General features: G+C 32.4%; 1 pseudogene; it reads right to left on the bottom strand.

Annotated features, from left to right (window-relative positions):
* Positions 1-8,900: 8,900 nt before the first annotated feature.
* Positions 8,901-10,265, bottom strand: LOC143549084 (phospholipase A(1) DAD1, chloroplastic pseudogene; annotated as a pseudogene).
* Between the last annotated feature and the right edge of the window lie 6,722 nt (positions 10,266-16,987).

Here is a 16,987-nt window from a genome sequence, read left to right as displayed (position 1 = left end):
GGTTATTTAGAAAAAAATTTAGATTATGATATTGGTTATTATATTATTATTAAGCCTTGTTGCCACGCAAGCTGCCACACAAGCAAATTTTGAACAACTAGGCATGCCATGTAAGCATCGGACTAACGGAGTTAACCGTCCGTTAGTCGCGGACTGTTATAAATAAATACACCTTTAGTTGGGATCGCCACCAACCAATTGTTAAGTTGGGACTGTTATTTGCCAATAGGTTATAGTTAGGATTATTTAAAACCAATTTTTCTTATTTAAATAATAGAAAGTATTATTATTAAATGTACTCAACGCAGTTAACTAAATATTGTTAAATAATGTATAATAATAATTAGTGGTTTTAAAAGAAAATTTTACCATTTTAGAAAATTATTATTACTTAAAGTGAAGGCTTCAAGTGTCATATTGTATACATCAAAACATGTAAATTTCTTAAAATCAATCAAACAAAGGTCATTATCTCTCTCGATTGTCAGACTAATACGGAGTTGCTGAGGGGTTGTCAAGATAGCTGGAGTTGCCAGAGTAGGGGATAGTGCCGACGAGTTCCTATTTACTTTTGCTATTGTCAGCAAGGTACACAGAATTAAGATGAAGATCGGATTAAAATGTAAATGAAATGAGGTGGGCCCCAATTTGTTAATCAATGTATTTTTTTAGATGGGTATCATCTTATTTTTTAATATAATGTATACATATTTTTTTTTCTAAATATAATATGAGAAAGTTAACGTATAAGTTAAATTAGATGCTAATTGTGAGAATAAAGTAATGTAATTATATATACAATAAAGTGTAATTATTGTGTAGTTATATCATATGGTAATTACACTATGATTTAATTACATAAATACACTATCTAATTCTCACAGCTAACACGTTAATTTAATTTGTATGATTCAAACTATATATATATATATAAATTAGGCCTACCGGGGTGATCGGCCGGGACCATCAACCACCCAGCCCTCCTTCAAAGCTTGCTTGAGTCCCATTTTTCACGTAAGCATCCACACAAACAACGAAGTTATCAAAAACAAACGGGGCTAAAGTCCGTTTATAAAAAGCTCAGTGAGACAGGATATACTGTATTGAAAGTTATGATTATGGTGGCACATTTCCAAAAGTGGAACGAGGGTTGTAAACGAACCGAACGAATACGAACAAGGCCTTGTTCATATTCGTTTGTTAAGAAAATAATGTGTTCACGAACGCTTACCGAGAGGGATTTTATGTTCATGTCCGTTCATTAAGGAAATGAATATGTTCACGAATGGTTCACAAACACAAATAAAAATCGGCAGAGCCTAGAGATTGAGATCGATGTATACATCAATGTGAATTAGGGATGAGATCGGTATCGTACCGGTACTGGTACCGAAAATACTGGTCCAGAAAATCATAAATTCTTGGTACCGGTACTGGTACCGAAATATTCGGTTCGGTATCGATATTGAAGGTAAAAATTCAGGAAATACCGGTACCGTACCGTACAAGTTCCGAAACTCAAAACTTTGGTACCGATTCGGTACTGACAGTACCAAATCGGTACCGATTTCGGTACCGGTTCCGGTACCGAATTTGCTCATCCCTAATGTGAATAATGAGAAAGGAAATGCAAAAAATACATAAATGATGTGAGAATATGATTTATTATTTGACGTTACGGGTAATAAATTATAGAATATAAAATCTTTAGATAAAATAAATAAATAAATGTTTAAAAAAATTTCATGAACAACATGCACAAATAAACATGAATGTAATTGAACGAAGTCACGAACGGTGGCTCTGTTTATGTTCGTTTGTTTAACTAATCGAACAAAATTTCTTGTTCATATTCGTTCTTTTAATAAACGAACTTCCTGTCAAATGATTCACAAAATATTCGCTGAACGTTTGATTCATTTACGGCTCTAGTTAAATGAAACTATTACAATCCAGTATCACTATATACAATGGGATACATTTATTTAAATGCAACGAAACAATCTAAAATTACTATCATGGTCCTCTTTCAACTACACTGTTTTTGTCTTTGTTGTCATGTAGCACGTTCTTGTGTCATTTTTATAAAATTGTCAACAAAACTTTGGAACTTCCTATAATGACTAAAAAACTTTGGATTTTTCAATAAACCAACAGTTTTTTATGTTATTTGTCTCCTTGAAGCCGATAAATAACTAACATATTGTCTAGAATATAGACCTCAATAGTCCCCAATGCCCCTCATATAAAACACACAAAGTCATAAAACTTGGTTTTGAAAATCTTGTTTGAAACCCACAACCCAATGGTTGATGTTTCATATCCTTAATGTTATGTTTATTTATTCACCCTTAGTAATATATAAACGTTGGATGCTTATAATATGGATGCTCATATCCTTAAATTTATGTTATTAACAGCTTTTTTTTTCCGTTATTAATGAGATTTGAATCCTTGTCATTTAAAAATACAAAGTTTTATCTTACGTTTCGAAACCATAAATCTTTCGGTAATATAACGTTATTATTAGTTACCATCTCCATCTTCTTGTATTATTTTAAGAGCATAATATTTTTAAGAATAAATGAGGTGTATAAATAAAATTAAAGGCTTCATATCAAATGATTATGGAAGTGAAAAGTTAAAAGTGCAACTATTCTAACGTCAATTTTTGCTATTTATGTGTTATTGCTCTAGTGGTATGTTGTTTCTATTTGTAAATGTAAGGTTGTGGCTCAAATCCTTGCGAAAATAAGGTAAATGTGAAATTTTGCTGACAAAAAAAAGGTTTATTGCATTTAAATAATCTCAGTTATTGTCTATTGATATTCAATAGTCCTAACTAACTAAATGATAATTGACAGTATCCTCTTTTAATATATATATTTTCTTCCAACAGTCCTATATTAACGAAATCCTAATGTCGTTAGTCTTTTAATGATGTGGCATGCTTGCGTGTCAAAATCGTTCTCATGTGACGAATACGTGGCAAAATCGTGTTATGTTGTAGATTGCATCATCACCACCACCATGCCAGACATCGCCATTAGCACTGCCACCACCACTTCGTAGCTAGTCAACACCCTCGAACTTGAAGCTTCAAAGCTGCAATTTGAAGCCTTCAAACCCAACCGCCACCTTCGCTCTTCTAGCCGCTCTTTGTGACAAAGATGTTTTGTATGCTCCAAATCCACCCCAACACTCTCCTTTGACGTCTAGTTGGAACTTGGAGCTATCGCCATCATAACTAGGTTGCTGAAAAATCGTAAAATATAGCAATCGTCGATTCCCTTTGGCAACCCACCTTTAGTATCACATGCTTCCGTCGTTAACCACCACTAGGATCGTTCCTCCACAACCGATGATGTTGCCGCTGCCATGGTTCGCCGCCGCTCGTATCGCAAAATCTTGGGATTGACTAGCTACGAGGTGGTGGCCGGAGATACCGGCGGTGACCGGAGATGGTGGTGGTGACAGTGATGGTGGTGATGGTGCATTATGCCACATAAGCTTGTTTTTGACACACAACTACACAAGCATGCCACATCATTAAAAGACTAACGCCGTTAAGAATCCGCTAGTGTGAGATCGTTGGGAGAATATATGGTAACTGTCACCGAACATTTCATTTGTTATTACAACTGCCAGCAAATTGACAATAGTTGGGATTATTAAATTCAATAAATCTTTCCTTTTTTTTTAACAGCAAAATTTCACATTTACCTGGAGTTTCTACGGATTTGAACCCACAACCTTACATGTAGAGGAAAACATACCACTAGACCAATAGGTCATTGGTAGCAAAAACCGTTTATTTATCTGATAAAAGTTTGTTAGACAAACATGAACAACGTCTGGTTTGTTTTATTTACGTCCCTACTTTCTGTAGTACAATTTATTTAATTGTATACCAAATGGACCGATGAATATGTATAACAAAACATAATCTTACCATTCTTGCTAGTTCCGATACGTATAGAATTTAGTAATTTACTTGATAATTTAATACAATGTTAATAAAAACATAATTACAGAAATCACTCAGAACTATATTAACCAGCTACCACCTTGCAGTTATTATTAGTGATATAACAAGTTAATTGAAATTGTTTATTTGAATCGAGAGGTGGGCAAAAAAACCGATTAACTAAAACCGAACCTGTATGAAACCGATTATGTAGAAACCGGTTTGAAACCATTAAAGCCATAGGCTCAGAATCAATTAAAGGGTATGCTTAGAATTGATTTGTAATTCTCTCTACTAAAACCAGGCAAAATTCAGTCAAAACCGATAATAACCTTTCAATAAACAAGTTTCAGTCCGATTCTAAAACCGATCATAAACTAATTTTAAGTTTTGTTGACTAAACCGAACTCATATAGAGTTTAAAATTGGTTTGTGCACCTCAATCTGAATCGATTGCGTCATTGAGATAAAATATAGCACCTAACTAAAGTAAAGACGTCACCTTTTCATTTATTTATTAAAATATAAATAAGACTTTAATTTATTGAATATAAATGTTTTATTTGATGGTCAACCAATTAACATAATATTGTCTCCATGTGTTTTGACATCTACACATTGAGAATATTTAAACATTACGACGTATAATAAATAAGTTTGGTGGGGTGTGAAGACATTCCGTAAACAATACGTGTGGACCTGACAACGTAGTACGACCACAGGAACTCTAGTCTAGGACGACACATATATAATAGCTCTTTTTTAACACGTACTATAAATTTCTATAAATTGTTTATTAGTACCTCGTTAGTGTGTTTCACATTTTATGACCTCAACGTACCCATTTTATGACCACAACGTTTCTCTCAAAACGACCCATTTTGGGTAAGTGCACTCAGCCCTAAAATAATGGTCCTTCCTTCCAACCGTCCATTAAGTATTCCAACGTATTACAGTAGAACAATGCATTGTTTTTATTTGTTTTAAATTTGATTAATCATCTATTGGGAAGCACCAATTATAGAAAAAATCTAAACACTTCTAATTACTTATTAGCAAAATAAGATTCGACCTATGCGTCGGTAACTTGTTTGTGAAATCTTTTTGAGGCAATTGAGCGTAAATAAATATCTAGCGTAAATAGATATTTGCCAATACCACTCATGAAACTAACGAACGGATCTCGATGGGCCCTTCACTCATTTGTCACCAACAACACATTCACCGGTCAATATTGCCTACTGATCTAATTGGCAATATTATTGATGGATGACCAACATAATCTTCACCTATGGTTTAAGAGGGTAATAGTCGTTATTAATAAAAGATAAATAAATGTATAATATTTACCATTTTCTACATATCAAAATAAAGCGTTATTTATTTAAAACAAACATTACATAAGATAGATCGAGGATGAAGAATGTGAAACTCGTAGAGGTCTTGAAAGTAATATAATAAACGTATGTGGCGAACTCATTGACCGCATATATCCTAACAAGCACTGGAAAGTTTTGATAGAAATCTCATCATTAGATTTTACAATAGATAATCGGATGGATCATGCGCCACAAATTTTCTTTACTTGAGAAATATTGGGAATTAAACCTGTAATGAAATGATATATGCGTTAGTAATCCATCGGTAATTGTTGGCGTGTCTTCAAAATATAGTTTTTCTTTTATTTTTATGTTATGCCATAGAGTAGTAGGTGATTTCCAACATACCATTGACAAATGTTTAAAAGCTGAAATATATGGTGCTTGTTTCTCCAATTAGTCTTACAGTCCATCATCTTCGTTTTGATGGTATAAGCTCCAACTATTTTCTTTTGTTGTTAGTTGGTTAAATATTGTATTTAGATTTGATTACGTATTTTCATAACATAATAACATATCATCCGTAATTATATTAGGGGACTAGTGACAATTGTTGGGGTGCACGGAGTTCAATGTCCTGGCACCATTGGGAACACCGTCCCAGGTGCCTCGTGGCTGAAGGATCAACACCCCGAGCAGGTTAGCCAGGCTGATTCTTCAGAAGCTTCAACTATTTCATCCCATTGGTCAATTTTATTAAAAAAGAAAAGAAAAACGGATGAAATTTGTTAAAGATGAGCGTTTTCACAATTGAAAACTGAATCGGGATAAAATGACATGACGACGACGAGGATGAGAGAGAGAGAGAGCGTGAAAGATGATTAGGGATGAAATAAGCACTTCCACCACCCTTAATTACTTCCTTGTAAACTCAATAATAGTAACATATTCTTGGTCTTCTAGAAAAACAATAAGATATGTTTGGTTGATCCTTGCTAATTAGTCTTACATTATTGCCTTTCGTTTTCTTAGTAGAAAATCAAAATAAAATGCTGATGATATGGATTTTGTAACAAAATTCAACTATTGTAATTATGAAATATTTATTTAATTAATATTAACAACGACGATGGTTCATTCATTGTATACACTATACAGATTGTGAGATCCAGCCACTTTATGTAAGTACGGTAATTAGACAAAATTAACGTATGTTTCAAAATATTCTGCTATATTATAAATCGCAAATAAAACTAATATTGTTTAAACTCATTTTGTAACGTTGTTACGAAATTGTAGATGTTTGTTATCTAAACTATACAAATAAATATAGAATCCAGGCATAATATCTTTAATTTTTGTTTTTTTATTACTCATTTTCTTGACTTCATTTTTTAAAACTAATTACGTGAATAGCCTAATTACGTACTCACCAGTTCACCACGTACCCCAACAAAACCCTAACTACGTGAATAGTCTAAAAGGTGTTTTACATAAGAAAAAATAATCTTCTTATTGTTAAATAAAAAATATATATACATATATATGTAAATTCCAATTAGATATCTAGCTACGTATCGACATTGAACTACTTAAATACAAAAACCTAAAGGCTTGCATTTACACGTAAAATATTACGTTTACAACAATCACCGAATTACAATGTACTATCTTGTACATTAGTTCCAACAAACTATATTTATTGATTTACGCCCCATATTAAAAGGTGTTATACATAATAAAATTAAGATGGTGAATTAGATTATTCAACTTAGAGGTTAAAGTAGATTGTTTGCTTAAGTAGAGGTTGTTAATTCAAGTACGGTGTGAAATTGGAGGCGATGTTCGAGAAGGGGTATAGAGGTCGCGCAACGTTATCATTAATTTAAATTATTTTTAATAAACAGTGACAAACATACTGATAAGTTATAGGAAAAGGTAAATAAAACTATTGTTGAAAAATTGTTGCATATTTTGCGATGACTAACATATTTTGTAGTAACTTTGAACCAAAATTTGTCGCAAAATTATCAATAACAGAATTTGTAACAGTTTTTTTTCACACAAATCAGGTTTGTCAGAAAATTATGGCTGTGTCATTTGCCACAATTTTGCTACAAAAACTGTTGTCGCAATTGACCAATATTCTAGTAACGAAATTTTAAGATGACATTTTATGGTCCTATGTTTGAATTTGAGGACCAGAGTGTATAGATTTTGCAAAAGGTTTGGAATATGAAACTTTTAACACATAATATAAATTTTCAAACTATAGTTCCCTAATGATAATTAATCAATGAACTACCATTTATTTGATGAAATTTAAGCATTTAAACTAGAAGCATTTTGGTTTTCCTAACAATTAGCATTTTCTTTATTTTGATAGAATAGTGAAGCATGATTATTAAGTGAAACCGGTCGAAGAGTGATGATTGAATTTCATTAGCAAAACTTTATCATCAAACCTGTACGCAATCTATGTATGTTTGAGTATAAAAAAATGTTTATAAGATATACTTAGAAATAACTTTACGTGAGAAAATATGATATACAAGAGCATTCACTGGTAACTATTATGAAAAATGAAAAAAAAAATTATTGAATGAAGGGTTTGAACCCGGGCTTTCACCATAGGGTGGCGAGGTATCCATCACTAGGTCATGGTTTCACGTTATGCATGGGTTTACTCATAATTTATACGTGATCTAGTTCAATCTTATAGTTAATATAAGTGTTGTATATAAAATCCAAAACTCAGTGAGTTCCTCTAAACTCATACTTGGTAGATCCACCCCTAACGATGGATTATCTATAAAGCTCGAAATGAAGCGATTCGTGGCTCACAAATCGATTCCAAAGATACTCTATTTAACTCGATTGTTTCAGTTTCTTCTTTGTAGTTCTCGACTCAAAATTATAAATGTCGTTTAAATTAGATAACGTAGCTTAAAAACCCGTTATATATATATCATGTAATTTTGGTTTTGTCCACGGTTTAGATTTCTAAACCCGTTATATGTCATGTAATATATATATATATATATTAAATTCTCGTATTCCCAACCTAACAAATAAAAAGACAAATAATTTATGATTTTAAAATGTTACCATTTGATGAAATCCTTGACTCCTTGTAATGATCAAACTAAATGATTGGCAGAAGTTGTTATATGAGCACTAAAAGTTTGTGGTTGGATAACTAAGGGTAGTCGTTTACTTTTGGTGCAAGGAACTTAGCTCACATACATGGATCGATATGCATGCATTTACAAAAGGTGATCATTGATGTTATCATTTCTTTGCAGCCTGCAAGAAAAAAAGAAACACCCGTTTTTCAAAACTACTTTTCCATTTACTTGACTTGTTTCAATATTATTTCTCATTAGGGTTTTGCCTATTTTCTTGGAATCTATACACTTTTGGTGACATCAAATTAAATTTTACATGTTTTCTTGTAAAGTGACACCTTCAATACTAGAAAACTGGGTATTTACAATCATAAATTCATTCGTAAAATGCATTTTTACCACCAATTGAATCGCCATCTATCCGGCCTTCAGCGACGACATACTGGTTCACTCAACCGTTGTAATGCAATTCTGATCGAAACTTTGGTGGTAAAAATTGGACAAAAATGTCACGCTCCTTGAGTTCTACGGTTTTAGGCTAGCTGTCTTAACAAAATTTGCGGCCTCTAGTTTTTCGCCCCGGCTAATAGTCTTTTTGCTGTGGTTCTGAATGGACACGTGGAGCTCACGAAGCCATCGACTAAGTGGAGATAGGTTTTGAGGTCATGACACGTGGCAAAGTCGCTTTTGGTGAGATATGGTGACGCGTAGCTGCTAAGTCGAAGTTCTTTGCCCACGTCAGCATATCCAAACCAATTAGTTTCGTCTACTTGTTTTTGTAGCCATCCGCGCAACCCTGAAACATGAACTCTTCTTTTTGTCATGTCATTGCTATCATCAACCAAGAACCCCGGAACTTTCGTGATCACATCGGTCGTGTTCACGATTCTAAGGATTCGAGTTCCACTATTTTCCAATTGTGATCGGAAATGCTTGTTTCCAACACGCGGCCCACCAAAGGAAACAACGGTCACCATTGGGGAGTTCTTGAATGTTGAGGTTATGTCATAGGCCGTGAGCGTGGCTAGGGCCGCACCAAGGCTATGACCAGTTATCGTCACGCTAAGTGGCTCGTCGCCATAGGTCTCGATTATTCTCGAAATCTCCTCCCTCACCATGTCTCTTAGACTTGGACACGTGGGAGTTGCTGTCGTGTACATACTAAGAAACCCCTTTTGTACCATTGCTCTTTTCTTTTCAGGTGCCACTTCATTAGACAATGACGTCAGCGTGGCACGCAGATTCTCGATCCACTCCAGACACGTGGCAGTTCCTCTATAGGCAATAACAACATCCCTCCGCCCCAATCGCGCAATCTCCTTCTCATCATTACAAACCGCGACATAACCGATCCAGCTGGAATTCGCGGATGTCCAGCTTGGCACCCGGTCAATCCAACCTGGCATCTGAACCTCACACGTGGCATGTAAATTTTTAGTCACCTTATATCCACTCCCCCCTAATCCACAACCATCCAACATTGTCTCTTTTGTAAACTTACACGTTGCATATTCTTGTGATGACGTGTCAAACTCGAAACTCCGGTATGCCGCTTCGACAAAATCGCCATACCGGAGTATCTCATGCCGAAGATCATCATCTAGAGGATCAAGCAACCCTTCCCAATTCTTGATCCCTTGGTACTCCCTCCACTTGTGACCCAACTTAGCCACGCGATTGGCGACCCGGGTTTGACCCGATTCGCTATTCCAAGAACTCTTGATCACTTTCAACTGTCGGGTGCGATGGTCGGTGCGAGTGGTGTAGTGTAAGACCTCAGCCACATGAGCTGCAGGTGTGGCTAGGTTGCATGGTTTAACCACACCAATAACACCCTTCATGAGTGTTAGTTTATTAATTAATTAAATTGGACTGAGTTTGGAAGCTCGGATAATATTACTGGAGTTGACACGCAGTGTCATTATATATAGTGGCAGATGGTATATATAGAGAATGATATGTGGAAAGAGAGAGAGAGAGAGAGAGGACGGTGTAGTAAGGAAGATTAGTATACGTGTCTGGGAGCATATTTTTTTTTCTTGGTTTTTCATTTATTAATTTGAAAATTTTAGTTGAAGAAGTTTGACCTAGACTAGCATAATAAATATTAAAATAGAAAACATCGTTTTTGAATCTTAGGAGCTCCGACCAGCGAAGAAAAGAAAAAAGAAATAAGCCTGCACGTGAAGTTCACAAGACGCGTTAAATGCCAAAAAGAAAAAAGAAAAAGAGTATATAACAAACATGCTTTTGGTAAGCACAAACTAGCTATGAGGCAGCTCGGATAGTCGGATATAAAGATTCTCGTTATTAGACCATATATTGCGGAGGCTACAAGTGGCTTCATTTGTTTTAAGGTAAACTTTATTAAAACACCTAAACGGGACGGGATTTATTTTTTGGTTTAGTTTTAATGCTGTAACTCTATGCTAACAGAATTTGCGTTGACTCGTGGATGCATCGTGCGGGTTGTACCAATCCACTATATGTTGTTTTAAATTTGTGACTTTTAATCATAAGTTATATTGTTTATTGTCGTTACTGATACAAACCTAGTTGATATTGACCGAATTCGCTGCGTAGCTGCAACGCGACTGGTTTAGGACCTAGTTAACATTATTTTTACCTAACAAATATTATGAATTCGATCACTAACTAACTACCGTTCATAAACGAGCATTTTATGATATAGTTATAGTTATTTTTTTTTCTTAATTTAAAAAATTTAGCACATTAAATGATTATTATCAGTTTCTGTTTTCCACTCATCAAGTAGACACCTCTCTAATAAACCTTATACTTTATAAATTTATATTTACTTATTATCTAATAATAACAATTGGGAACTACGGTGCCGCTAAGCCCTTACTAGGCCAAGTGGCGGCACCATAATGGTCCCCGTCATTTATTTTTTTGTTTTTAAATTTGATGATCAAACGGTTATTCGTCTTGACTCACTGATGAATTACCCAGGACAGACAACTCTCGAATTTTACTAACGTCCGGGTTTTACTGGCCTTATGTTTACTTCCGCTATTGTAACGAATGTAACCGAAATTGACCAAATTCTCGTCGACTCATCGCTGCAACTCCCGGACCTACAACGCCTAGGCTTTACAAACGTCCGAGTTTTATTGACTCACCGTCGTAGTTCCCCGGGACCGACAACGCTTGGGTTTTATCAACGTCAAGGTTTTACCGATCGAATAAACGTCGTTTTAACTATTTTATTTTAATATCTTTATATGTTAACTGACGATTTTATTTTTTTTGGGTTCTAACGGATTTTACCAATGTTGTTTATACGACACTGTAACGAACGTAACTGAATGTCCAAATTCTCGTTGACTCACCGTCGCAAAGCTCGGGACCGAATAAATTTGTTTTTTATTTTTGACGCTCGGATTTTACCAACGTCAAGATTTCACCGATCGAATAAATGTCGCATTAATAGTTTTATTTGCTTATGTGCAATTCTTTGTATTATATGTTAATGTGACTACTTTGTTTTTTATGTTTTAACGCTTGGCTTTTACCTGTGTTACTTCTGCCGTAACGAACGTTATTAATACTGAACGAATTTGTTTTGACTCATCACCGCATCGCTCGGTTTTTACCCCCCCCTCCCCAGGGTTTTACCAGCGGTTGGGTTTCAACTCCCCGGTTTTATCGACCGAATAAATGTCGTTTTAAATATTTAAATTCTTTATATGTTAATCAATCGAACCCGCATTATTGCACACTGCAAAGCGAGGGTTACATAATTAGATCCAAACCATCTGGCGTGTTATCCAACCTTCCCGACGCAACTCGTCGCGTCAGGTGAAACACTAGTTGTTGTTATTATTCTTATTATACTATATTATTTCGAATCCTGTTGAGTAATAATTTTTACCGTTTCTCCTTATTTTTACATATTGTCTAATTTTTGTAAAACTACGAGTTAACGACATTAATGATTTAACATTTTTACGTCTATTTTTTTCGGTTTATTGGTCCGCCACAACCTACATATCCTACATACTAGTTATGGATTAAAATGGAAATAAGATTATGCTTCTCAACATGTACAAATGCTTTTAAGACTTGTACAAATGCTTCCTATACGGTGGTCTAATTCAAACTTTTATAATTGGTTGAAGAGAACTCGTACATTACGACGGGAAAGTCATATGCTTATAATTACGTAACATATTAACATTTTTTAAATTAAAAAAAAAGCAACTAAAAATGGTTTATTTTAATTTTCTGGATGATTGCATGTAAAAGACTAATATGTCCATTAAAATCTATATATATATTCTATTAAAAAAAATTGATTTAGCCTATTCTTATGGTTAATCCTTTTTATTTTCATATATATGAAGCCTTGTTAGATTTTCTTCACAATTAAATAATTCAAAAATAAAATCAAAAATTAAATAAATGCCAATAAACCGTTTCATAACATTCAAACCCTAATCTAACCCCTCTATTATTGTCGACTTCCTTCCTGACTGTTTAATCAAGTAATGTTAAAACAACATCATATTTCAAACTCTTTCTCCCTTTCAATTTAAATGTTCTCTCAATCGATTTAAAAGCTTCTTCAACAAATCACCGTCGTTCGGACAATTCCACCAGGGTATGTTAAAAGATTTCTGGATTCTATCCTTTTATTCTAGCATTAGTCACTTAATTTTAACAAACCCTAATGTTGAATCACAGATTCCATTTTCGATTTAGACTAAATCATACCTGCGCCCACATTCATAATCGAAAATCCGAGGTATCTAACTGATTTCGCGAACACCTTTGCTTCAATATATGTTTCCATTAATTACAACTAGCGGAGCTTCCAAACTCTCCATTAGCGAGTTGATGATTTGAATTATATTGTACTTTTATTATTCTTTTTTAATTTCTAATTGTAAATTGAATTTTATTTGATGCAGATTTAATGAATATGGAAAATCTAAAATTGTAGCTATTATAAATTGAATTTTTTTATATTTTTTTATTATTTTTTTGGGTTGTAAACTTACATTAGGATCTTGTTATATTTTCTACAGGTAATTGTATATATACAAAGCTGAAATAGAATTAAACTGAAGAATTTATGTCAATTATTGTATTCATGTTTAATTTAATTATTAACTCTTAGAATTAATCAAATTTGGTATTGTATTGCTTAATTTGAATTTGACTGAAATTCATGCAGTGTTTCAACTCGAGGTTCATATAAAAAAATCAGGACTTTATGAGAATTGTTGTATTCATTTTAAAATTATTGATTTAACTCATAAAATGAGCCAAGTTTATTACTGAATTACTAAATTTGAATTTGAATGAAAACTGCAATTGCTAGGTATCAACACGGGATTAAACATTGTTAAACTGGGTAAAAGTTTGTTGTTCTCTTGATATTATTATTAAAATTCTATTATTATTGTTTAATTTTCCACCGTTTAATAATATATATTAATAAAAGGGTGACACTAAGGGATTTGCAAATGGCCATGAAGGATTGCCTATGAAAGATAAAACGCAACCTCACCATGTGATTTTTTTAGTGCACTTTCAGATTAACAATCATAGGTTTTAGTAATTTAAATTTTGAATATTAAATTATCATATTATTATACTGGTAATACGGTAACTGATTATGATTATAAATTATTAGTTATTTATATTTAACACAATCACATTTTATTAGCGTTTTAATTTTATTTATTATTTCCTAATTTTTAGTTGGCTTTCCTAATATTTCTTAATCACAATTTATTATGCTGATTTAGTAATTCAAATCCTGAAAGTTTATAATTAGTTACTTCCTAATTTTGAGTTATATGTTTAATGACATGGAATTCCAAGCATTAATGTTCTTATGTAAAATCTTTTTATAAACATTTTTTTTCTTTGTTTTAAAAGTCAAATCTGCAGGTAATACTTTAGTTTTGACTCAACCCATATATGATTTTTTAATATGTTGATTGTTTGGTAAAAGCCAACAAAGTGTCACATTATACAAAGTTTATATTATTCATATCAGATTCGGATCATATTACAAAGTTTTGGTTAAAAATGTGGAGTTTTATGTACATTTGAAATTAAGTTTCATGCATAATCAAATGATTAAAATGACCAATTTGGTATTATTTTAGGTAAAAAAGAGCTACTAACATTAGTTAATTTAAAACTCCTAAAAGCTTTTCGAATCAAGAATTTACAAAGTAATGGTGAGATGAGTTCAAGCAAACAGAAATGATTAAAGGAGGCCGAGGATGAAAAGGGTAATGCGGTCATATTGAAATTATGGAAATACGAATAAATTGTCTTGATTTTGAGTTTTCAGTCAAATTATATCTTTCAAATGTTGTTTATCTTTTTCATATGCTAACTATATTATATTCTATTACAGATGTCTTCACAATTAGAGAACCATAATTTTGGTTAATCAGCGTATTCTAGTAAGAGGAGTAATTCAAATGGTTAGCCATTTTGATATTTTTTAGTTATCCTTTCAATGTTTTTCTAATAATGCATTTTTTTTGTAAGCGTGCAGTTTGAACAGCCAAGAGGACCACTTACTAGCATTTTAAACGGTAACATTTTATTTTTAAATGCATTAATACAGTATATTGTATTTAAAATTTATTTTGTTATTAACTAAATAAATTAAATAAAATAAATACAAATTAGTTTGTTATTAACTAAAATTTAGGTACTTGTAACACGAAATTTAAGTGATTTTTAATATATTTATTGTGAACTATATTATACCTTTTTTTACCTTTTTGATAAGTAGACTTTTAATAATATTGAATGTGTGTTTACACAATTTTTTTTTGTATTTTTTTTTTCTGAAATGATATGAAACATTATTTTTCATCTATCCAATACTATTTTATTTTCTTAAAACCAATTAAAATACATGTTTTAATTAAGATGTGTATTCAAATCAATTTATGTTAATTAGAGCCACAAAGATATTTCTCCATATTTTTTTTACTTATATTCGAGTTCACTTAATTTATATTTGTTTCCATACTTAGCAACAAAATTCAAAAATTTAGATGAGATCCATATAAGAAACCAAATTTTTAGCTTTAAGTGAGATAATACCAATTATTTTTCTAATATTTAAATTTGAATTAAAAATTTCATAATCACTTTATGCTAAATAAATCAACATGAGCAAAAATAACTTCGACTCATAGATTGGATTAAGAATCGGTGTGTCAATAATGTTACTAAGGAATATTGATCAGAAGAACGGCTTGTGTAACGAACTAGATTGCCGAGTAATTAATTTCGGTAGGCTTTCTTTTGAAGTAAAAGTTATTTCAGGTACTATATATTGGTTATTACAACTATGTAACTCGTAGTGGTCTACACCCCTTCAGATAAGAAACTTCCATTTAAATTGAAGAGAATGTAGTTTCCAGTTGTAGTCTGTTTTGCAATGACAATTAACAAAAGTCAAGGCCAATCTTTAGCAAGAGTTGGCATATATATTAAAGAAACCGGTGTTTACACATAGACAACTTTATGTAGCTTTATCATGAGTGAAAAGTAGAGACAGTGTTTAAAATCATTATATTAGACAAGGAAGGCAAAGTTATAAATAAAACAAGAAATATGGTTTATAAGGAAGACTTTAGTAGCTTATGAATTTTGCATTTTCAACTTTTGATTATGTTTCAAAGATTGTAATATAAATGTTCTTTGGGTTTATCTTTATATTTCACAACATTTGTTTTCATACCCAATATTACTTACAACTTAAAGTACGCTGCCGTCCCCAATAAAATATAAGAACTTATGTTGCCCTTTCAAATTACAAATGTTTTGTTCGAAAATTTTAATTATTTCCACCCGTGTCGGACATGGTTCAATAACCTAGTTATCCATTAAGTGTACATCATATATAACATTAAAGGTTGTATTACTCAAAATTTAAGATAGACACATGTGCTCCACCAGTACTATATTAAAAACATTACAATAAGGTATATTCTTTTTCGAGTAATAAAATAAACAGATAATTAATGATCTTAATATATCAAGCAACTAATCATTCTTCTTAATCCTACTTTTAATACGTAACGGGTAGTGAATCAGATAGAATAGAATCCAACTTGTTTTGTAAAAGCAATGAACCTAGAAATCCACATAGGATAGAAAAGGAGCACTTAGGAGTTGATGACGTCATAATCTAACCTTCCAAGATGAGGCTGCCCGTCTTCGTTTTCCAAATATTTTGGAAACCAGCCAAAAAATTAATCCGTATAATATAATACTTATTTTTATTTTTTATCTCTAAATATATAGATATTTACATTTTCATGGTGAGTTTTAAGAACCGAAAAGAAATTATTCAAATCATCCGATTTTTTTTTACCTTTTCTTCATGTTGTATTTTATGTAAATTACATTACAAGAAAAGTTAGAAGTTTTACGCATCCACGAGACATTATAACTGCTCATTATACATGTTTCAACAGTCGACTCGAGTAAAAAGAAATTTCTAGTAAATGTTAAATTAACTAAATTTATTCAAAAATGCTGAGTTTAATTCATTTGTCTATATA

This window comes from Bidens hawaiensis, unplaced genomic scaffold (genome assembly GCF_021521415.1).
Source record: "Bidens hawaiensis isolate Kalapana, Puna unplaced genomic scaffold, B.hawaiensis_p1.1 tig00015443_1, whole genome shotgun sequence".
In the NCBI taxonomy this organism is placed as follows: domain Eukaryota; kingdom Viridiplantae; phylum Streptophyta; class Magnoliopsida; order Asterales; family Asteraceae; genus Bidens; species Bidens hawaiensis.
This window is presented reverse-complemented; position numbering and strand designations above follow the sequence as displayed.